At 41.6% G+C, this 24620-nt stretch overlaps 1 protein-coding gene across 9 annotated transcripts in view; it reads right to left on the bottom strand.

The window, feature by feature from the left end:
• Positions 1 to 24620, bottom strand: part of DAB1 (DAB adaptor protein 1) — a 209949-nt gene that overhangs the window by 112115 nt on the left and 73214 nt on the right. For 8 of the 9 annotated variants that reach the window (XR_004253525.1, XR_004253526.1, XM_032191973.1 and 5 more), the window contains exon 2: positions 11698 to 11810. The exons of the other annotated variant lie outside the window; for it this stretch is intronic. The gene's annotated coding sequence lies outside the window, so the exon portion shown is untranslated. The remainder of the gene's footprint in view (positions 1 to 11697; positions 11811 to 24620) is intronic. 9 annotated transcript variants of the gene reach the window in all.

The raw sequence follows: 24620 nt of genomic DNA, 5'->3' as shown, positions 1-24620 counted from the left end.
AACGATTTGTGAGAACGTGCTTCTTGTGTCTCCTGTGCTAAGCACAGTGTCTCCGAGGGCAGCGGCAGGCTGCCTCCCTCGCTCCGTGCTGCCCGCCCCTGCCCCTCCAGCCCAGCAGCTAGGATCTGCATTATTCTGCAGCTGTGATCAGGCTTAATCCTCATCCAGGAGGATGAAAGGCAGGATGCTGGGCTTACCCTCCCTCTTTGCATACCAACAAAATCGAGTCCACGATGAAAAAGCTTTATGTCAGTTTAGAGCAGTCCTCTGGAATTAATACAGAGAGAAGGGACAGACTGCTATAGAAAGCACATTTATTCGGCCAAAGCATGGGTGGGATCTTCTTTTTATTAAAAGGCTTCCATGTAATTACTTACAAGGAATATACTCCTTAACTGGGGAAAAAAAAAAAAAAAAAAAGAGAGACAGATATGTTCACTATATTTTTTTTTCCTTTAAAGACTTTCCCATGAAGATATACCTGGATGTCTTCTTGTCCCTCATATTTCTTCTTTCAGGAGTTTTCAGTGAGGTTAGAGTAAAGCTCACACAAAATCCTGTACCGGTTTATTTCCCAGGAAGAAAAATCCTAATGCCCAAAGGTAAATATTACAGGTACAAGAAATACACTCTGTAATCTAATAAAGGTCCATGGATCTTGGGTTTTCAGTAACGGGAGCACATTGAGCACTGTAAGATTGGCAGGACTGAGGAAGGTGCACACATCCAGGTCAAACAGAAAGCCAAACAGAGCTCTGTCATCAGCAGAGTGCAAGTAAATCCAACCAGACACAGAACTCAGACTTGGCTAACACGAATTGACTAACGTAATTCTACTTTATGCAGGGTAAAACATATTCTGATTACAGGCCAGTGATGCTTGCAAGTTCTAAATTTAGGTATCATTAGGGCCAGGTGAACCGTTAAGCGAACTAATCTGAATTTTATCCATATCGAAGATTTGAACTCTTCACATATTAGCTTCTCAGACTGAAACCATGCATTCACCCTCATTTTTTTTGTACATCTTTTGTGTATCTGCACTCAATCCAAATTTCTGCAGAATCACAGTACGAATCAACAACACAGCCTGGGTTTCAAAGCACTGTGCAACAGCACACAGTGAGAAATTATTTCGGCTCCAGTACCCCCAACAGAAGTTACTGGCACACCAGAAACCAAGCCATATTTTAGAGGGAGGTAGCACACAGCCCCTCGTTTATGAGCTTGGTTCTGCAAAGCAGTACGTATCCGTAACGCCAGGCGAACACTTGAACACGCACCCAAGCCTGACCTTGCAGTGGTGCCCCTGGTTTCAGTGAGTACACAAATGAGATGAAAGTCACACAGAAGCAAACAGAGGGCTTCCTGTTTGCAGTGGAGATCTGAGACGTTGTGTTAAAGCGTCTTTGATCACACAGTCTCAACAAGAACCGTAAATTGAGAGAGCAATCAGGATTAACCATCAAATGAGAGCATTTCAGTACAGAAAAGAAAATCAATTAGAAATAGGTAAGATTTTGACTGACCTTGTATACTGCTCTCCTAAAATACCTGCTCTCCTAAAACACCTAAAAACACTTCAAATGACATACGTTATGTTCTGGGGTAATATCATTTACTCTTAAATAAGGACTGCTACAATGAAAACCTTCGTAGGTTCAGCAGCTGAGCTTAAAGCTGAAATGTGAAGAACACCTACTGCAATGTGAGACTGCACTCAGCATCCAGTTAGAGCTGTTGGGATAAGCAAGTGCTCAGTGAAGTTATAGCCCGTGTCTGACTTTAACATTTTGGTTTGTTTTGTTTTCACTTCCACAACTAAATAGCAGGCGGCAATAATATTAGTTTCGGAAGACGCGCAACGTTTGTGTTACCCACTGAAGTTAATTAATGAAAATAATGACGGAGTTGCAGGAATCAGAGATGATTAAGAACTTGAAGACCATCCTACCCAATTCCCTACCAAGGAGGGTTTGTTCTAAACAGCACGTTCTTCATCAAACCTTTTTAAACAACTCACGTATACGACTTACATCTCCTTCCTCCAGAAGCTTTCACACATTCAGGTGGAGCAGAAGTTAGACCAGTGTCCCACCAACTTGGTGCCATTATTCCGAGCTAACCACTGGACGATTATCTTCAGCAATTACTCTCCTCCCTCACTGCCCACAGGTTTCAAATACCTGTAATCCTCACTTAGCTCAACCACTATCAGTGTTAAGCCAATCTAACCCCTTTTGGTAAAATCTAATGGGGAAAGAGCGTATCGCTAGGTTTATAACCCAGACTATTACAGCCTCCATTATTCCATATTGCTTATTATTTTGTACTTACAAAGTCAGGGAGATGTGATTTTATTGCTTACAAATCATTCTTACATTAGTCTTACGCTGATATAACTTCACTCTGCTTTTCCAGATACGCTTTTTGCTTTCTGCATATTTAAATAGGAACTCTAATTATCCCTACTTGATTGCCCTCCTCTTGCAAAGCCCTTACACGGATTCATCTGCAGAAAATTCTTCATCCTAATTAGATTTTAAGAAGCCCAAGATGCATCATATTCTTTAATTTTAAAAAAGAGCAGGGGGTGGGGGCTTTGTTTGTTTAGTTGTTGAAACATCCATACCAGATCCCATCTTTAGATATCCTTTTTCCAAAAATCACAGAAAGAACAGCAGATAAACCACTACACTCACAATAATAACAGTATAGATTAATGCCTGGCAATAAAGTCAGTCAAAAAAGATTACTGACATGCTATCAGATCAGCAACAAAAAGTTTTGGTCACTCTAAAAATACTGCTGCTTTTGCTTGCAATCCAAGCTTGTAGGGGTTTTCTGAATTTACTTCCAACCGCAGTGCCAGAAGACACTTTAAGTACTTATAAATTAGAAGTATAAAGTCAGCAGCAAGTGTAATTTATGATATGTAATGTATCAATTCAAGAAATCCATTCAAAGAAATGCAAATTATAGTAGACTAAAATGCAACGACAAATTTCTAGTCAAAAAATAATAATGTATCTCACAAAAAAAAAAAAAGATATTACAATCTTTTTTGTTATTTTTTGAAGAGCTTTTTTATATAGATAGATAGGTATTTTGGTTACTGGTAGGGTATTTTGGTTTAATTATATTGGGCTTGGTAGCATCATCTCTTGCTAAGGTTGCCTGACATTACCCATTTTGAGCTCTCTATTTAGTTTCTTATAACTTTACCAAATCTAAGTATATCTTCCATGTCACAGAGCAGAAGCAGTGATAAATTCAATCTTCAAGACCACATTCTGCTGCCCTGAGGCATGAGATCGTCCCTTCCTCCTCCCACCTTGCTCAGAAGACAAGTTTCCTTTATTCAATTCAAACACAACTTTGCATTCCATTCTCTTCCATCTCAACAATGTTAAATTCAGTGTTTCTTTACTGATGTACTCAAATCTTCGACAGTAATTTACACGTTATGTGTATAATAACATACAGTAAGAAGAGGCAGCCTGGGTGTACGACAACCATATTGCAGCGTCTTCTTGAATTCTGCTTGCAAGCTGCAATCTTTCAGCAACTACTCCTAAAAAAAGTTACTTAGCAATACAAGATGAGGATCCAGCAGAGATGACCACCTCACAGCATGAGGCTGGAAGAGAAGGACAGGAAAGAAAACAGGAGGTCTGCTTGTAACTGCAACTTTCTGGTCCGTTTGTTTCAAAGCAGTATCAAAAAGTACTTTAAAAAAAAAAAAAAAAGTGCTGAGGCCCTGAACGCTCACAGAGCTCCCATTATTATGAGCAGTTGACTACTTTGGTAGCAAAACAAACAGCATGCACAAAGGCACAGCGGTCCATCTTTGAGTCAAGGGCTTTCCTTACCAACTGTGACATTCAGCCAAGCCAAAAAGCATCTGATTTCCCTGGTTCCTCTCCACCACCGAGGCAACATCGAGGGCTGGCAGCACTCTCTGCCACCACGTCACACAGCAGAGCACGGCAGCGATGCCGGATCCAGCACTGGCAGGAGGGCAGAGCAGTGGGGTGCCGGTCCCCACGCTACAGCAAAACAACCCGCTGGGGTTGATCCTAGCAAATGCCACAGCAGGGCACAGAAGTCTGCTGCTTTGCCTACCCAGCACCAGGACACACTGAGAAGCAGAAGGGAACGCATGCCTTGAGGCCCACAGGAGAGATGTCCCAGTGTGATGGAAGCCTTACTCTGCCATGGAGCTCCCGCTGGAAAAAGAGACGAAGAAGCTGAAGGAAGGACCTGCACGGGAGTCAGCACCATGAGGCGGGGACTCTCTCCTGCCAGAGCTGAACGGCTTGAAAACACTGCAAGGAAAAGAACTGACACATCCACAAAAACCTTCACAGAAATCTTCAAAAAGTTGTTCATGAGTTAAGAAAACGTCATACTGGCAGCAAATGCTTTAAGGGGTTGGACACCTTCTCAAAGCCAACATTTGATACTAATAAAAGCCTTTTCCCCATCCCAGCAAATCTTCACCTTCCTATCGGGGCTGAGATGCATGTGATGAACAAGTGGCATCGAAGTACAAGCAACCACACGTACACAGGCCTTGTCGTTTGGCAGCAACCAACCAAACCACGAGGCAGTTCTGAGCATTCAGAATATTATCTGATGAACAAATCTGTACGAAGCTCAATAATTAACTCCCAGATTCTTACACATGCGGTTATTTGATTCTATTCTTATCCATTAGAGAACATTTGGATAAACAGATTGAAAAAGTTCATTCACGGCTTTATATGTATATGGCTGTTACAAACCATCCCCCCTGCTGCCCACATAACTACCCAAATCAAGGCAAAAATTACATTTACATAGTTTTAGATATATTTTAAAATCATCATTAAGATGTGTGATTTTATCTAATTTTACTTATGAGCCCAAAGTCATATCCCGACTGCCATTTCTACAGAAACTCAGTGCCAAATATTTGTTTTTTTTGTTTTGTTTTGTTTTTTTTGTTTTTTTTTACCAAGCTCCAATTTTACTCTCTATTTAAAAATATCCTGACAGCATTCAGCAAAAAGGCAAATCAAAGCTAAAGCAAAGCCTTTGCATTTCACCATAATATTTCAGGCAACAATTTCAAGAAAGGAAAGGCAGAAAACAGACTGTGCATACACTACTGTTCAAAATAGATCCCTCATATCAAATGGCATAATTTTTCTTTTTTTCCCCCCATTAAAGTTATTTTTAAGTCTTCTGCTGAATATATTTACATGCATAATGAAACGTCTTCAGAGATTCTTTCTGAATTCCTATATGTGCTGTAACACTGCACGCACTAATAGCGTGCACATATGTACAAATCCACCCATAAACGTATGCACTCATGCACACAAAATTCATGCAAGAAGAATTAATGGAAGTTTTTGACTGTACGCCACCCCCTGTAAATACATGAGATGGGAATGGTGCCTATGGTGGGGTTCATGAACCAAAAATATAGCTGCCCAACTTGTGCTGCCCACATAGGAAGGGGAAAACTTGGGGAAAAAAGGAAAAAGAAAGAAAGGAAAAAGAAAGGAAAAGTAGGAAAAGGAAATAAAAAAAAGCAGCTTTAACATTTTTGAGCAGGTCCCTCAGTTGTTTCACCGATGCAGCATGGTCCTGCATCCAGCTTCCCAGCTCACAACCTCCCTGCCCCTCTGTGTTTTGGTTTCAAACCCTAGTCTATTCGATACGTAGCAAGTTTTTAGCAGCAACTTAGTGCCTTTGAACTCTTTCCTGTAACCTCTGTGTTAGTTTATCAGAGCAGTCATTAAGGCTGTGCACTCTGAGGCTGATGGGTATATCCAAGCTAGCTCACTTCGAGCTAATTGCGTTCAATTTAACATTCTCCGAGCACTGACAGTCCTCATTCAAGCCAAGTGTGAAAGTTTTTAAATTAGCTTTCACAGTTTGATTCACAGACAGCAAATGTAAAATGGCACAGGATTAATTTTTTTCCAACAACACAGTGCAACAAAATAGCCCAAAGGCTATTTTAGTTCATTTGCTTGAACTATTAGGGAAGATTCACAGCACAGAGAATGCTCCAACAGAGACAAAAGCTCCAGAGGACTTGCAAAGCTTAATATTGCCCCCATTAATTAAAGTACCAAGCATTTGTACAGCCTTTCTACTTCATCACTAGATGTTAAAATGGAAATCTGGACCATTTAAGACAAGTCAAACTGATTATTGCTTAAAAGGTTATCAATACAGTGGTTTAATTTTGATTATAAAACACTTCTTAATATTTAATAAAGTCTGGTATTGGACTGTAAAACGGTCCATATAGAAATCCATATTCTCCTTGGGAAAGCACCAGTCTTGATTTCACATATAATCTGACAACGTCTCCTGATCGGCCTGCCTGTATTTGTTAAGACAGAAGTCAATTCAACCTTCCAGCTTCCTTTTTACCTAATGCAAAAATGACTCAGCAGCTCCCACCAAACAGTGACGGAACAGGATGGAAATTCAGCTTTCTTAGCACTTTCCCAGTGATTACCACTAAGCACAGGCAGAGTGTATGCAGTCAACTTTCTGAACAGTCTCTTCACAAAACTTGGGAGCACTCAAACCTCGCCTTGGGCAAGTACAGGAGGTAAACACGAGCGGCTCCACGTACAACGAAGCAAGTTGAGCACATTCAAAACCTGTTGAAACACTCCACACTCTGGCGTCGGTGACGAAACCTGCTCCTCCAATTGAAGAGGGAATAAAATCCCCACCAAGAACTTAGCTCATCTTGTTTAAGCACCTAGCAGGATACTTGACAAACCCTGAGCCCCGTGCTTACCACACAGCTCGTGCATAGATAGAGGCGGCACCAGCACAGCATTTGGTACGAGGGAATAATATCCAGCCACATTGAAAGCCAACGCATTTTCCTGGGAGTCTTTCCATCATCTCCAGAAGATTTTTACATAAGGTCTATAACTCACAACCACTCTTGAATTCAAGTCATTTCTCATGTTCTATTAACTTAAAAATATCATGTAATTTAATAAACTAATAACTATATTAGGAGTGGTTACTAACATCACAGATGGGTACTATCTTATAACATAAGTGGTATTCGTATTGAAGTACTAAATATACATGAATAATTTTTTTTTCCCCTTTCTTTTTTTGCATGCACAGATGGAGTCCAGCTTCAAATTCCAGATTTTTCACAGCCCAGGACAGGCAGGTCATATCCACGGAAATATAAAAAGTCAAGGGCCCATTTGTAAGTGTCAAAGTGTTAGTCACAGAGGTAGACGCCATTTAGGAATTTCCTTAAAGGATTCAGAATACTCAACTCAAATATCAACCTAGCTTTACAAATCTTTTATGTTTTGTTCTAAAAAGTTACACGCTTGCATTAAAAGGATCATAAATAGGACCTTACTTTGTAAGCCAGCAACCTCCTTCACGGAGATCCGCAACCGATGGACATCAAGAAATCTGTATTTGCCCAACACAGCATATCTTTCTTAAAACTTGAATACAGAACCCACACTATTTAGTGCAACGTACCTACATGATACCATAGAAACAAAAAGTCTTGCGACTCTCTTCTAGCCAGCTCCAGCATCATCCAATGCTGCAGATGACCCAATGAGACCCAACAGGGACGTGCCCCTGTCAGTCCGCAGGCAGTCGGAGGCACGGTGGGAGCCTTGACACACAGGATCACGACACGGCCATGCAAGCGATGCACAAACCAGCTTAGTTTCAGTCGATATTGACATTTGATGAGCTCATACTTAAATTCTCCAGCTGCGGTCAGAGTCATCTCCACGTAAACCTAAATAATCGGATTGCAGCCTGTGGGGACACTGCCAGCTCAGACCCTGAGCTAGCCCAGATAAGGCTGTGAGGAGTGTGCCCCGATTGCCAGAAGTGAGGGGCAGGCTTGCACAGCCTGAATTTTTATCTATCAGACAAACAAAATAAATACATGTGCAAATAAAGACAACATAAACTCCTTGGAAAGGCGTACGGTCTTGAGGCTTTACACCCTTACATAAAATTCAGCCTACTATGTATGGAAATTCCCCCGTGGTGTTAAGCACGATTTAAATGTTCTCAAAGCTAATTTCCAAAACTTACCAGCTCAGATGGTAAATAACTCCAAGTTATTTGATTGCTAAAGTTGTCAGAAACTGCAAAAGGGATACAATCCAATTGTTGTTGGAAGTAATGGATACGCTTCTCTGGTCATCTCATGTCAGGTGCTAACAGACATCAGAATCACTAAACACCACTTTCACAAGACATCATATGTATGTGAATATTTATGCTGAAGAAACTTTGAATTCTATCCAAATGTAAATGCCACAGTGTAACTGATCCGTCATGACCATGACAGTCTTTCAGAGTGTTCTCTTCTCTAAAAAGAACTAAGATTATGAAAAATTCAGGTTTTGGTGAGAGTGAACGGTCAATGGATTAGAGAGCTCTTCTCCCACAGGTTACTAATTTCATTCCCTCCTGTCAGCAGAGGCTGAAACCAGCTCCCAGCTAACAGCTGCTCAATGCATGAGACAGGTCTGTGATCTACCTCGTGCTCCAAGTAGGTACCAGCGCCCTCACACCAAGCTCATGCTGTAATTTGCAATGCCAGAGCGGGGACAAAGCATTCAGTGGGCACGAAGATGTCCCCGCCAGAAGCAAGCTCCCATAGAAGCACTGTGTAACACTTTGCAATTAGTAACCATTAACGACAGGCTACCCCGTCATTCAGCAAGGTACAGCACTTAACCCAACACGTTTTAGGCATGGGGATTCTGACATTCAAAGCAGAGCATGCAAGTGACAGAAGTGTAGCTGAATTTCTTGTGGTCGTTTGACAACCTCACCTACTGTAATCCAGCCTCCGGAAATCCGTATCTATTTTGAGAGTCTAATTAATGCTGATCTCTACTGAAGACATGAAAATACTTACGTTATGCACTGGTGAAGGATGCTCCCCCTAAAAATATTGATTCCTTTTGAAAAGTAAACAGCTGCAAAGAACATTGTTGTGTGTTCCTTTTGTTTGTTGTTGTTTTTGTTTGTTTGTTTGTTTTTTCCCTGCACATACATTGGCACTAGCTGGAGGAAAAATGGATGCAGTTTCAGCATGATGTTGATTAGTCTTTGGGGATCCCAGTGGACAGAATCGAATCCTGACAGCAAGGACTGAGGACCAAAGCAAGTGGTTTGCACTTGAAAGCCATTCTGAAGCGCACTAGAGGCAGTAAGCACAACATACCACACATATTAAAAATGCATATACGTTTCATTCTGCCTTTTTTTTTTTTTCCTTCCTGTTGAATTCCTGCGGCTTATATCATTTCTGAGGCATCTTCCCCTCATGTCCAACTTTAAAGTTCACTTCTGGCATCACTAAATCAAAGTCAGGTCTGTCCAAAACCACCAGAAAATGCTTGCTCCTTTCTTCCTCATGCTCTAGTTACACTGCATCTGATTTCCTTCATACTACCCCCTTTCAAAAAGTTTCTCGTGTCTTTTAACAGAAATGTTACCTGCTCAACAAGACACCCAACGCTCTTCAGAGTTTGGCACAGGTAGGAAGACTTGCCCTTTCAACAGGGAGGTGCAGCTCTGCACCATGTGGAAAATGCCCTCGGTTATTAAAGACACCCAACACAAAGAAACCTTGAGCATGACCAGGTCCCAGTAAAGTGCGAACCACTGGTAGCAGTTTCACTTACTTAGATGCATAAATACACCTATTTTTGTGCTTAGTTTTAAAATAAACATCTGAATTATCTATTCTGTGCCTATGCATAAACATTTCCGTATAGGTTTGACTAAAAGGGCAGACATCCTAACACGAACAGAAGTTACATCAGTCATCACTGCAATGCACAGTGCAAAATAAAGGAGATAAAGCCAATTGCTAGGCAGTTATACTATATACCTTTAGAAACTGGCAGGAACTGATACTGTAAGAGAGACATTAGATACAACAAAGAGGTCTTGCAGTGGGGAAAAAAAGTGCTAAATGCTCTAGTAAGGACCGAAATGATGCCACTGCTTCAATATATTACTTATAGAACAGGCCATGTGTGGGCGTGCTAGTCTATCTACTGAAGACAGTCTTCAACTAGCAATTTTTAATTCAAAAATCAAGTGTTGATCAAACTAAACATCACCGTTGTAGGAGTGAGCACACAAATTGTCACCCGATGTCTTACCAGTAACAACTTAGAACAAAACTTCAAACCAACTCTACAGGGTCAATGGAACTAAGCAAATTTACACTGGATCCAGGATGTGTCCTGGTGTATAATTCCTTTCTTCACTTCATTAAATCATGTTTATCAGCACCTCCATTGTACTAATGGGAGCATAAAGCTATTCTGCACCTGTCGATTGCCAAGGCATCTGTGCAAACACAACGAAATGGAAAGAAGTGAAGCAAGGAGCCCTATCTTTAAAAATAAACCCAAATCAATACAAATAAAACGTAAGCACTTGGCATGTATGGCTGACTTCTTGCAAAGTACAAATGGTATCAAGGCGTGTTTTAGCCCAACACTGCCTATGCTTAAATAAATCACTTCATATATCTTACTGAAAGATATCCTTTGCATTTAACTTTCCTAATGCAAAACAGTCAGTCTTCAAGGGGCAAATGCTCAGGAGAAATTAACATGTTGAGTTTCAGAAAAGTTTGTTTTTCTTTCTAGGCCCTACAGAGCTACTTCTGTTCTCTCACTAGACTCAGTGCTGGTTTATCTTGATGGCTCTGGGGGAATCACCAGTCCTGGTAGGAAATCTTCAATTCTGCTTTGTGTTACTCCTAACTGTGCTCAGCTCAGGGATAGCACTGGCATTTCCGAGACAGCCAGCACAAAGCAACAGCACAAATGCAAGAGGTGGAACTTCCACAAAACGTTACACTTGCATGAGTAGCTGTTATTGCCAGCTGCAGCAGTCAGAATATCAATTTGCTCACTGCACGAATTTCAGAAAGCGTGATATAAAAGTGAAGGCAGCCTTATCATTACCTGCTTGTTTTCATTTCGGAAAGCTGCTTCCCCTTACCTTCTTTAAGTATCTACTAACACATTTTTTATTGCGGTTCATCTTGAAAATTAATCATCATAAATTTAAAAACATTCTCTTGCAGATCTGTCAGCTTTGTAGAGCTACTTCATTTATTACAAGACCACATGACGCATCAGAGCTCTGTATTTGAACATGACATATTTTCACTTTGTTTTGATACCACATTTGAAAATTGTTCCTATCAATCTCTCACTGGAGCCAAAACTTCACTGTCTTGTTCACTGAAACATTAAATGTCAAGTCACACAGACAAACAAAAGCATTTACAAATTTAACATCTGCATTTGCAGATGCAATTATTTGCAAAAGTTTCCTGTTGAAAGGGTCTGTGGAAGAGAACCCACAAAAGTGATGGAAGTCCAGCAGTCAGTACCAAAACCAATTATTCCTAATCATTTAGGTCATCAGATCACACCAGAAGTTAAAAGACTCCACAAACAGGCCAATCTTTAAGTAAAAATTTTAAGCGTTTACAGTTCTGTTTCAAAGAAGTATTACAACTTGGAGGCATTGCCAGACTTAGCTTAGGCATTGTTTAAGATCCACGATTTTCTGCATCGTGTGCCAGTAGGGAGAAAAAAAAATAAAGAAAAAAAAAACAGGCCATATACTTACATTCCCCATAATGCATCATTTTCTCTCTAAACAGTGGCAGCAAACAGGCACATCCAATACTGTATTACTTTCTTCTCTCATTCATGACGATGTCACACACAGGTTCTTTGATTCTGAAAAAGAAGCATTTCCCAGGTTCTAAGGAGAGAGGTACCCCAACCAATCCATCATGCTTTGTGTGTTAATGATAGACTCATGCATAAGAGGCACCAGGAGCAGTGAGAGGCAGCAGGCATGAAAAGGAGTGAATCAACTGTCAAGGGTTGTGATCTGAAGGACTGCAAGGCTGTGATTAGAATTTTCAATCAGGACTTCCACAATTCATCACGCTACCGGGGAAGGAGGGGGGGACATATTTCTTCATCAGCCCTTCCTCCTATTGGCATAACAAGTTCCAAGGCATTAAAAATGGGAAATCTTAATGCCTTCGTTTCAGACACGTATGTTTGAATCTTCGGGGAGTGAAAGATTTTTCTGGGACTGCCTAACTGCCTTCTTGTGTGCATACTGAAAACTGAAATGTGGTTATTTGCTGCACAGCCCTTCAGCTGATGGAGAAGGAAATGCAGCTCTTCCTCCCTCTCCTCTCGTCCTCTTTTAGACACCTGAGTGAGAAGGAGCCTGGGAAACTTCTGACTTGTCTTTAGGGATGTAAAAAGGAGTAAAATCCAACATGAATCCTTAGTCAGAACTTAATACCACTCTGTGAAACTTCAGAAAACAAAAAGGCAGAGCTAAGTTCAGAGAAATCAAATGCACGACCCAACTTGGCTTTCCTTATGGCATTTGTTCACCTCGGTGCTACCCCTACTGACCCACTGAAGAAGAAGACGACCCCACACGGTGACAGCCTACATCGGGACTCAGATCGGGGCTGATTTCACAGCTCTGCTACAGCCTCCCTTTGAAACCACGAGGAAATCACAAACTCTCCGTATGCCTTACTGCTTCTTTCCCTGCTTCTTTCACCTGTGAAATGTAGTGACTGTCTCACTGAAAGTGGCTGAGCACCAGGGCCTTCCAAATGCCAGCAGCTGAGCACCAGCCCCAAGGGCCACCGGTTGCCAGCAGCCTCTGCCCTCACCAGCCTCACCACGGGGGCTTTGCCTCCCAAGTCGAGGTCCAACGACAGCCCTGCAGATTAGGTATTTATCAAAATATATGAATGAAGCATTATTTTAACAGGCAATTTTCATGTTAAGCTATGAATAATGAACACTAAAGACAGTTCTTATTTGCATAATTAATGTTTCGGTTATTGATATTCCTTCAGAGGGTCACTAGCCTTTTTTCTCCGAGTCAATTAATTAATAAAACAACTCTTTTTATGTAGGTAATTGCAATCACTTTAGTACTCAAAGGCATGTAAAATATCTGATTTTTTTTCCTTAAATCTTGCAATTGTAGTGACACAACAATCATTTGCATACATGTAAACACCGAGCAGGTCCATTTAACTCATGACTAGAAAGAAATCCTTTGAAACTAATGGGAAAGAAATGCATGAACTATGGGCAAACATGACAACACCGGCAACTTTCACAATAACAATCCCATTTTCCTTAATGCAAATCTCAGCTCTGAGACCCAAAATGCACTGCTGGTGGTACCAATCTGCCTTCACGCCTAGCTGAAGATTGCTCTGAGGAGATGCGCTAATTTGGGAAAGAATAGATTTTATGGGAGAATAAATGCAAACTAGGCAACTCTTAGCAAGCAGGAAGCTTTGAAGGCTCACCATTTCACAGGTAAGGCAGAACTTTTGCTTCTCCCATAAAGAAACCTCCGAACACACCTTGCAAGCAGAAGCCTGGCTGTACAGGACCCTGTCGGAGAAGCACTGCCCCATGAGGTGAAGTGGTTACACCCCAAGGCAGGCAGCAAGCTAAACTCAACCTGCAAAGGTCTGCTGAAGGCGCTGCTGGAAGACTGGGACGCTATGAGGTTAGAGCAGTGAGGACAATTTCTCTGTCTAATATTACCACATCAGTTTAAATGCTAGGCAGCCTGCCTGGGAGCTGTTAGCTCAAGACAGTTTCTACAGCTTCTCGTCTCCACTCACAATCCACTCCAAATGCTACTGCAAAAACCATTCCAGTGGCCTCCTTCATCACACATCTCCTCAAGGTAGGAGAACATTGGGATTACCCTTTTTATCACACATCATATTCTTGTACTTGTTTGAGCCTCCCCATGTACACCACCACCCTTTCCAGCCAAAGAAGCACCTTCCCGGGGCAGTTTCTGGGCTGCCCTCTGAAGGCAGTACCAGAAAGCTCTACAAAGCCAATTCTTTGCTCTTAGCATTTCATCTGAAAACTTCTTTTAGGATGAGATTTAATAAAAGAGAAAGAACAGAAGATATCGATGCCTGAGCACACCGCTGGCCAGCTGACAACCAACGAGTCCCATCCTTCTGGCGTCTCCTAAATGAAATGATTACTCACTACTATCAGGCGTTCTGGAATAGAGATCTGTTTGTTTGTTTGTTTTCCTTCTGCTTTATACAGTGCCTAGTACCACTGGGGAAAAACAAAGGAAAGGGGGACACCAGTCCACTTCTGTAATTCTGGGGAATGGCTTGGCCGTATGAATTATAAATGCTGCTCTTTGTTTTTTGTACTCATCTGCATTTTATCAGCTGATAAAATCGTGCAAATATTCCAGATGTCATTGAGAATCACTTCGTTTTCAGACTTCTAATCTCAAATCCGATCTCCATCTCAGAGATTATACCAAAACGTGAAATAACAAAAATCGAAAGTCATTTCACAGAAAATGGACATTGATACTGTAGGCAAAGCACACCTCTATTTTATGTAATCCTTATCCACAATCTTCCACAGGACTGGTTTGATCTCTCTTTTGGCAAACACATCTTGCAGTATTTTCAACCACTACAGACCTTTTTAGCCAGTGCTCGGCTGCACATTCAACTGGTTGCTCTAGGAAAAGGCATTCGAAACATGCAGCAGCAACAAAGCCACAAAGCAGATTATGAATAAAACACTCAGATATACTTTTCTGGATTTTACTCACTGCCAAGGAACTAATAGAGATCTTCTTCTTCAATGTCTCACTTCTGAAGGATCGATGTACTGCAAACACAGGCACTGCAGCCTTAATACAGGTTCTAAGTGCTTCTTACAAGACAAGACTCCTCGACAGCTTTCTCCCAAGCACCAAAGAGCTAAATAGCTTTTTATTAATGGATGTGTGTCTTTTTGTCAAAATCATACTTAACAAATACAAAGCACCTGCAATGGAAATATCCAGGAGAAGGTGTAAATGAGAGGCTAGATTAACAAAGCCCTGTTAAATCAAGTTAGCAATTTTATCTCCAGGGATAACAATTTGGCTTGCGGTGGTGGGCTAAATAATGCAGTTCAACACATTACGAATAGATCTGCATTCATACTGAAAGGACTATTAGCTCAGAAAGGAAGTTAGAAGGGAAAAGAAATGCTGAAGTAGCTCTGCTGCCTGCTCAGAGCACACTTCTCTCTTCCTTCTTCCAGAACCATCATGACCATACATCCATCACTGTTTTACACAGGTTCTCTGAGAAAAGAAGACAAAAATGGTCTCAAAGTCTCTCTCTTTTTGAGATGAGACAGTGAAAAACTTCTCTGCTGTCAGCACCAAACACTTCACATAAAGTAATTCTATTCTTAATTTTATTTTTTTAATGTATGCACTGAAATTTGAGAAAAATGTTACTACATCTAATGAAACTATTCAAAAACCTCAGGATTTAGGTTAGAAAAGGAACATCAAACATAGGCTTGGCTACAGCAGGCTTTCTAGGGAATACCATACTAAAGCAATCTCTTGATAGGTAGGAGATCTTTCTTCTGTACAAGCAATGATTGTTGAGCACAGATTTTCAGTGGTCTCTAGAGATTTGAAGTCTTAGAAAGACCTAATTTAATTCAAAAGTATACACTTGCTTTCTCCAGATCAGTAGAAGTTCAGATGGAATATAGAATTAAGCAAAAGATGTCCTATAAATGCTGTCAGGTTTGCTATGGAATATTGTTTTGACTGTAAGAAGGATTCTTTTCAGATTAAAAATTAACATTTCAAAATAAGGGGGAAAAAAAGTTGTTACTAAAGGACAAAGTTATACCTAGGGGGAAACAGAGGAGAGAAATGTATAATTATGTCAAAATTGGCAAGAAAAACTAAGGTATCTGTTTCCAACCCAGGCATGCACATGCTTTTAAAGCATTCCTATAATATTCCACCAATGTTCTTCCTCTGATTTTTGCTCTAGAAGTCCTAATTTGTACTCCAAAATAGATCCATTTTCACAGATATCCATACCACCTGCCCTACTCAGCACAGGAATTATTTGTTAGCCAAGAAGCATTGGAGTTTAAACATTCTGCAGAATCAACACAAATCATCTTGAACACAGCTAAAAACTTTGCAGTTGCATGTATTAACTAGAGAGATGCCAGGAATTCCTAACAGCCCGCATTTTAATCCCTCGTATAACTTCTTTTGAAATGAAACCCCTGTAACTAAAAGGATTCCGAACTTCTCCTTTGTGCTGCCTTTACAAGACAGGCCAAACATCACAAGCTTCACAAGGACCGTGCGTGGTGCAGACGACGAGACACACTCCAGTGTTTTTATCTTCCTCAAGAACTATTTCAGCTCGTGTGTATGACCTCCACGGCTTAACTGATGACTATTCAGTGCACCGGTTACAAAAAACAGCCACTCTCATTTCCTTTACACTCCTCCTCGAAGAAATAAATCAGTATCTCGACGGATTGAAACACTTAGCTGCCAGTCATTCCGCTTTGTCCCTTTGCTGCCTCACGCCGGCCCGCCTGAACAGGAGAGATGCAGAGCAGTGATTAAATTGTAACACGCCGCACGGAGAGCAATAACTAAGTGAGCGGTTATAAACAAATAACACAGCTCTTCACAATTCAGTAAAATGGATTATTTGATTTTGTGCATGGTTTTGAAAGGCGGTCCAAGTGGCAGTGCTTTCCTACTAATGCAATAACATTACTGCCTAATGGTGGAAAGCACAGGAGAGCAATAGATGGTCTACAAATAAGAGCAGAATGTGCAAGCTTAACAATACAAGTTTATCTTCCTTATGAATTACCTAGGCAGTGCTTTTATTATACGAGATCCATTGTTTCCTGGTCTGCAAATTACTTCCTGAATCTATTAACTAGAAGAGGAGAAATGTATTTTTCAGTCCTATTCCCTGGGAAAAAAAAAAACACACAATAAATCAATTTAAGCAGGTGAGTCTAAACTGGCAACAAGGCCAAGGTATTTCAAGTATGCAATCACTGGCTCCCTATAACTCTAAAGGTTTTTTTTTCCCTTCTTTTTTTTTTTTTTTTTTTTTTTGTGGGCGGGAGCACAGAAATGAGAGGATTTAAGTGTAAATTACACAATGATAGTACAATTCTGAAGTATTACCATGCGTGTGAGGGATTATTAAAGATCAGGTAGGATTTTTCTAGCCTTACTTCAGACACCTCCAGGGAAACATATCCTGCAATGCTCTGTAGGAGATAAAGAACAACCTAAGTATATTAAAAGGCTCATAGATATAATTCCATGAACTACAAGCTTTCTTTGTAACTCGGATATCTTAAAGTATACAGCACCTCTATCATAGTCCTTGCATGTGGTCCTTAAAAAAATAAAAAAAAAAAAATTACATTTCCACTCACACACCTTGTATTTGCATTTCTTCAATTCTCTAATGAGGGCTCAAGAACAGAAATATTTTTATTCATATTTTCTCCTCCTTAAACTCCTCCATCACACCCCCCACTCTTTCTCCTAAGACAAATGTTCTGTTCATGTACAGCCACTAAAAGCCCTACAGCTTTCCTGAACACGAAAGGTAGAGGTAGGAGTACTTCCATATGCTTTCGAGAAGTGAAGACAACAGCCAGCCCCGGTATCATATGGCAGGGTGTTCTCGCTAGTGACATACCAACTGCTAGGAAAACTCCAGCAAGCCACGTTTGACTCACTGCAGGGTAGTTTGGTAGCATTAAAGCTTCTAAATACAAAAAGGCAAGGCACCCAAACCTACACACACAGCACTCCTCCTCCTTCGGAAGCTCTCGGTCTCTTCGGCACTGTACGAGCCCACCTACCAGGCTGGATTCATTGCTCAAGCTCCTCACATTTCAGATCCACTTCTCACCAAGACCCAAAGAAAAGCATGGCTTAAATCCTGTGTTCCTGCAGCATGACACGAGCAGGGTGGGACGTAATCCTACGTGTGCTGGTTCTGTCCCAAATCTGGTCAATGGGAAACAGCAGCACCCTCGGTGCTGGTGACCTCTGTGCTCCACCACGCAGCGTTCCTCGTGCTCTCAGAATTACCACTCGTGTGCTGAGAGACAAAGGCAGGCCTGCCCTCGGTTGTCTGCCTGAGATGATCACACTCGGAGAACATTAATGCTCTCATAATCTGTCCACAATTCTTTTTTTTGCAATTATCTCTTCAATCTCTGATCTCGAGGTCAGATATTTCACTAAAGGTTTTGAGCCTTTTATTTACGATGCTGCTATGCACAACCACATGGCTCAATAATTCCCTGCAAGTTACCTGCTCCCATTTTCTCCACCCAAGGCCAGTGCAGGAGGCACCAGCTATTGCTGAGGTCTCCTGGCACTTCCCATCCTGGGTCTCCTTGCAGTTGCTTGCCACTTTGCCAGACTTTAACTGTTCAGGCTGCAGTTTTACACGTCAAACGTGGCTGCTTGGGGGTGGCGTTCGCAGCATGAGGGAAGAGGAGGGAGTTGAATCCCTTCCAAGATTTAGACTACGGGGAAAACGCAATGTTTTGACCATGTTTTTCTTCGCTAATCCTAAAAACAAACAAACAAAAAAAAAAAAAACAAAAACAAAGAAACACAACTACCCGAATTGTAAGGTTATTGCAGAAATGACACAGAGAGCTGGAACTGATGGTGGGGTGCTCGTCTTTCCAGAAAGGCACCCAGCTAGCTGCAGGATTCAAATGCAATCAGTAAAAGAATCAGACCAGAGGAGAGAGGAAGAGATTTGGACGTGAGGTCTCACACCACAAGGACTGCAAGAGTCAACTCTTGAGCAAGAGTACTGCTCAGCAACAGAGGACCCCAGAGGTTTAGGCTGGCAGGCAAGAGGCAAAGAGGCTTCAGGGCAGGGACGGAATTAGGGAGGGTGGAGAAGAGAGGTGCTGAGTTCAGATAGGGTCCAAGAGGAAAGAAACTCACAGCACCCAGGAAATTGAGACCTCACCTGAAGAGCACACACCTCGCTTGTCTGCTTAAGCAAAGAACACAGCACAACGTAACTCTTCCTCTCCAATGCAAAATGGGACTTGTATTTTATTCACCATGTTAAAAGATCACCCAGCCATTCCTGCTGTACCTCTTGCTGAATGCCATAAACTGAATTATTTCAGACACTCTTATTTCAGTAGACAAATTTTCCAAGAAGGCATAAATTAGGGAATATGGTTCATAATATTTTCTCTTCCCTTACTTGTAACCTGTTTCACCGGTCTTACACTTCATCAATTTAAACATTATTGCTAATACCTAATATTTAAACTCTGTCACAAAAAAAAAAAAATCCAAATGTTTAATTAGAAATCTACGATGGCCATTTTGGAAAGTAAAATTCAATTTTCAGCTCACATCCAGTACATACGAAAGCACTCAAGTCAGAAGTAGGAGCAGAGCTTACAGACCTACAGGCTTCTGTGCAGAGCAGGAGCTTTTTTACTGCTCTTGGGTACAGGGGAAAACCAAACCCCCAGGTACAGCATCCCTGGCTGTAAGGTTTACAGCTTCACAGCAGCGTAGAGCCTTACACAAGTGCACGAGAATATCTGTTTTCCTGCAGCATAAAGACCAAGTGCAAGTGACATTTTTGGTGGTAAGCAAACCAGATTCCTCCACACACCTGAATCAAGGGCAGGTTATGAACACTACCTAGTGGCAGGAAGAGCATCCATGACTACCTTCAGAAGGGCTAACCTCGAACTACTGGAGAGCTGTTTTCTCTCCAGCCCCTTACAATGAAATTCCAAACACCAACAGGTACCAAAAAATCATTCAAGAGCAAAACAAAAAGAAGAAATGGGTGGAAAAGCTTTCACACAATGTGAAGGCTGGAGTCCCCATTGCCACATGTTGTCTGACTTACACAGGTTTACCAGGAACAGTTTTGTAGGTCTTTGTGAACATGTGAGCTCCACTCCTTCAAAATAACCGCGATATATTTCTGTCACGTGCTAAGAATTTTTCTGCAGGTTGTATTAAAAGCATCGCTGATCAATCAGAGGCATTGCAGGAGGACTCAGGACTATGTCACGTTTTTGAGCACCAGGACTATGTAAGCTGTTGTACTACAAGAAGGGCTGTTAGAACACACACAACGTTCACCTGTACGTACACACGCTCCTGACAGAGCAGTGGGCCAGCAGATTCCTCCTTCAAAAGTCCCAACCATTAGGTATCCTGCTCCAGCTGGTTAACCAACCTTCAGGCTGGCTTACAAGGTGCTAGCTAGATACACAATTACTCACTGAATAGAAAGGGAGGCCCTGAATGATAACTTTATCCCTCTAAGTGCTACTGTTTCTTTTCTGTACCAGGACTCTTTCCTAACCTGGTTTTCATATTTTACTTTAGTACCAGGCTTGGTACACTGTAGCATTGATTTAATAGTTTTCTTTAACTTTTAAAAGTTAACATTTGGCATATGAGATGGGCAGGACTCTGGGTAAGGATGTTTCTGGGTGCCAAAAGGAAAGAGTTTCCAGTGAGGCTCCGCGACACCTCCAGCTCAGAGCTCTTTGCAGAGAAGTTTCCCTCTCACACCCCTGCAATGGAGATGTGTGGAGATGCACTACCAGTTATGTATTTTTCATTTAAAGGAATTTTATTTGAAATAAGAAAAGCACTTTGTGAACTCTGCTCCAGGTTGCAAAGCGTTAGTCTCCCATGGCTACTTCTCAAGCTTTTGTGTAGATATATAAAACAATAAAGGAAATATGCAATGGATTTAGTGTTCATTTAGGCAAACTTTACTCTTCTACTTGCTAGGATGACGCAAGTACTTCTACTAAGCAGTCATCTGTTCTCAACATATTAGACACAGCATGAAAAATCCCTTGTTCTCTGTGCTCCTCTGTAACCTGTGCTTGGCTTCTGCTAAAAGCGTAAATTACTAAGAGTAATAAAAGTGCTGTAATTGTCAAGAGTTGCAGCTGTTGGGTGAGACATCAAGGTAGGTGGACAACGTTGTCTCCACTTTCTGCAGCTTGCCATACCACACACACTATGTATTTATCTTGTTAGCTGATGCAGTGAGATGAAAACACTACAGATGCAGTCCAACAGAAGTCCTTCAGCCCATGTTGTGATGGAATTGAATTGTGGATGGATTGAAGTTGTTCCTTCTCTATAACATCTGCAACATTTGTGTCTGAAATTTGACAAAATTCTCAGAGATCAACTGGTGTTCCAGTTTGTTTTTCCCCAAAATTGTCTGAACAGACAACAGTAATCCTATGCTGATCTTCTGAATGTTTTCTGAACAGCATATACCCTGATTTCCCAGAGAGCAGTACCATTCCTGCAGCTTTCTTGATGCCTGTTTCTCCTAACAAATCAAACCCTGGGCAATCTTGGGGAAATCCAGTGTTAGTTTCTCCCACGAAAATATTTGTCCACACTTGAAAACAAAATACATTTGCCATCGTTCAATGCAACAGTGCTTCTCTACACAAAATCCAGAAATAACTGTGATGATGCACTGCAGTCCATCAGAATGGGGGCTGGGAGGACACATGTCCTGGTGGTTGCCCACTACAGACATTACGATGTTATATGTGTTCTACTTATCTTCTACATGCAAATTATGCATACGCTTCCAGCCACAGAGAAGAAACCCAACGCTGCGTTAATCAAGACAGCTTTTCTCGCGTTCCTGGGCCCACTGAACGAACGACTGTACCTCATTTGTTGTGACATCCACCTGGACTACTTCCCATCTCCGTGCTGTACCACCTCCCATCCCTGCCAAAAAGCTCCCCCTAAATGCCTGATGAGCCGAATCAACCGCCCACAACAGCAGGGGCCAGCTCCAACCCGTCCTCCAAACCAAGGAAATTCTCAGAAGGAACAAAAGGAGTGGGCTCTCCACACAGGCTTGGCAAGGCTGCAACAGGATCTGCTCTTCTGGACCTTTGGTGTCTGGAAAAGGCAAGGCAACTGGAGTTCAGGGATGGAGAACGGGACTTTTCCACCTGAATTTTAGTGCTGAGGACTGAGCATCCATCTTGTTTCAGCTAATAAACGAGGCTTCTCCAACAGCGAGCAGCGAGTGACTGAACCATCCCAAGGAGAGTCCCCACTCTGCCATCCCCTTGCCTTCTCCAAGGGAAGGTATTAGGAAATGACCAAAACACGAGCAATGTTACAGCCAACAGGGGCAACCACACAGGCAGCGTGCTGGATCGACAGTCCTGCCGCAGAAACAGAGCAGCACAGAGAGCTCCTTTATGAAAACCCCTTGCTGTTCTTTGTCATCCCCAAAACTGGGAACGCCAAACCCTCGCAACTGTTTTGTAGCTGAGACAGAGCTATTTTTCTCAGCGTTGTTTCCCAGCATAAAGAGGATTTCATGTCCTCTCCAGGATCATCCTGCACTAAAATCCAGAAACTGAAGCTCGGCACAGTGGGATTCATTCAATAACAATTCTCACTTTTCTCTGAGGATCTGTATGCACCAAAATCAATTAGCATTTGCTACAAACGTAACATAGCAACAGCAGACAAGCCCTCATTTGATGTAAATCAGTGTAGTTCTTCCGATTTAAAAGAACTTTACCAAATTTCATCAGCTGTAACTCTCACACGGTGCTTGTGAATAGCTCGATCACCAGGGAAGTAAGGCTCATAAAACCTGAGTGCCGGGAACAGTAAGTGGTCAATTCAATTTGTTATCCCTTCTAGGACGTCTCAAGCATTTTATTTCTCTTGTTTTCTGAAGGAAGAAAAATGGCTCTAAATATCTGAAAACTGTCACACAGGACCGATGGGTGGACGACTGTCCTGAAGCCATGATCTGAGAGTCGATTGCTTCGGCAGCCACAAAAAGCCATTCATAAAATAATCCTGACTAAATTCACAGACATTTTACTGTATTTTACTGTTTTTAAACAGGAGCAAACTGCCAACACGCTGTGTGAAGTAGCACTTCCTGGTGATTTGCTTTGTATTAATCATAGTGCAATTAAAAAAGGGAAGTCTTCATTGCCATCAGCTACCAGGTGCTTTAAGAACGAGGACAGAGGCCTCAACACTTCCCAATGCTATTGCCAGCGCTACTGTGGCACACCGACCAAATTTTAAAATGTAGGGAGGATGGAAAATACTTTGTCATGGTGAAAAAACACCTATCAGATCATCTAATCTTGCCATTGAAAGTCTGAATTTGCCTATATGCCTCAAAGCTTGAAGAAAACTGACATAAAAGGCAGTAAGAAAACAGCTTCGCTGTGTATTTTGCTACATAAAGGAATGAATGGGAAAATTGAAATATTAACATTCAGTGCATTGACTGCTGATGAACTGAATAGTAGTACAATTCAATGAATATCAGCTGGACTACATACAAGCATTTATTTATTTTTTAATCCATAATTATCTTTATGCTTGACTTAACCATGTAGCTCAGTTGGAAATCCCAGCCCTGAACCCTCCATAGCAGCAATGCCCGGGTGCGGAAGCTATCGGGGTGCCAGCAGACCATCACTGATGGCTTTAAGAGCAACCAAAGAGCAAATGGTCTCCCCATGGGAAGGTATGAGCTCAACAAGGGGAGAATTCCAGCGCCCTACTGCACGTTAATCCGGCAGAAAGCAGAAGCCGATTGAACTGTTATGGCCGGGCTCCAGGCGGGGACTGACAGGTCACGGAGCGGCTGTCAAATCGCTGACACGCTGCCGGCTTCGGATTCCTGCCGGCTCGGATCTCTTCATTCGGGATTGATCTCAGGAGCTACTCGAGGCTCCTGAATAAATCTAAAGTTTAAGCAAGTTGAAGTACTCCTCTTTGCTGTTGCAGCATTAAGAGCTGCATCTCATGTGACTGTGAGCAGAAATGTAACTTCTTTGAATGAAGATCAGGTGCACTTTTTCCTATAAATCACTTTACATACTACAAAAAAATATCCTCCAGGTGGAGAAATGTCCAATACAATTCCTGCTCTTCTTTAAGTAACCAACTTTTTTAGTAGGTTTGAAGACCATTATGTTAAAAGATGATTAGAAATGTCTACTGCATCATTTGGACTCCCAATAATTTGAGTTCCTGATTTTCAGATGGGCACATTTAGAGTCTCAGCATCTAAATGTGAAGCTAGAAATTCCAATAACCTCCCGTAAACCTTTCAACTGATCTACAAAATGTTTTGTATTCATGGCTAAGACAGGCATGTGTTTAAGAAGGTGCTTTATGTTGCCCATTAGTGAGTCAACTTTCAACCAACAGCATTTGGTATGTGAGCAGCTATGACACCAGGTGATCAGATACAACTCAAAGAGAAATTCTTCCATGACTTGAGTATAACAACGCTGCAGAATCCACTGGAAATTCCTTGTGCTTATTGAAAAGTTCAATACTTCAAATTAGTTAGCATTATTTGAAAACTAAACCAACTGATATTCTTCATACGCATTATGAAACTTGTTTGGTTTCAGATACCATGCACATGGGCTAAGAACACCATACGGTGCATTAGGCTGTTCTCTCTCTGGTGTAGACCACTCAGCGCCTAAGACAAGTGTAACCTTATAAAATTTGTTCCACAGCTGGAAAAGAATTAAGGTCTTTCTTATTTTACAGGGACCTAAATCAAGAAGAGT

This window comes from Aythya fuligula, chromosome 8, assembly GCF_009819795.1.
Source record: "Aythya fuligula isolate bAytFul2 chromosome 8, bAytFul2.pri, whole genome shotgun sequence".
Classification (NCBI taxonomy): Eukaryota; Metazoa; Chordata; class Aves; order Anseriformes; family Anatidae; genus Aythya; species Aythya fuligula.
This window is presented reverse-complemented; position numbering and strand designations above follow the sequence as displayed.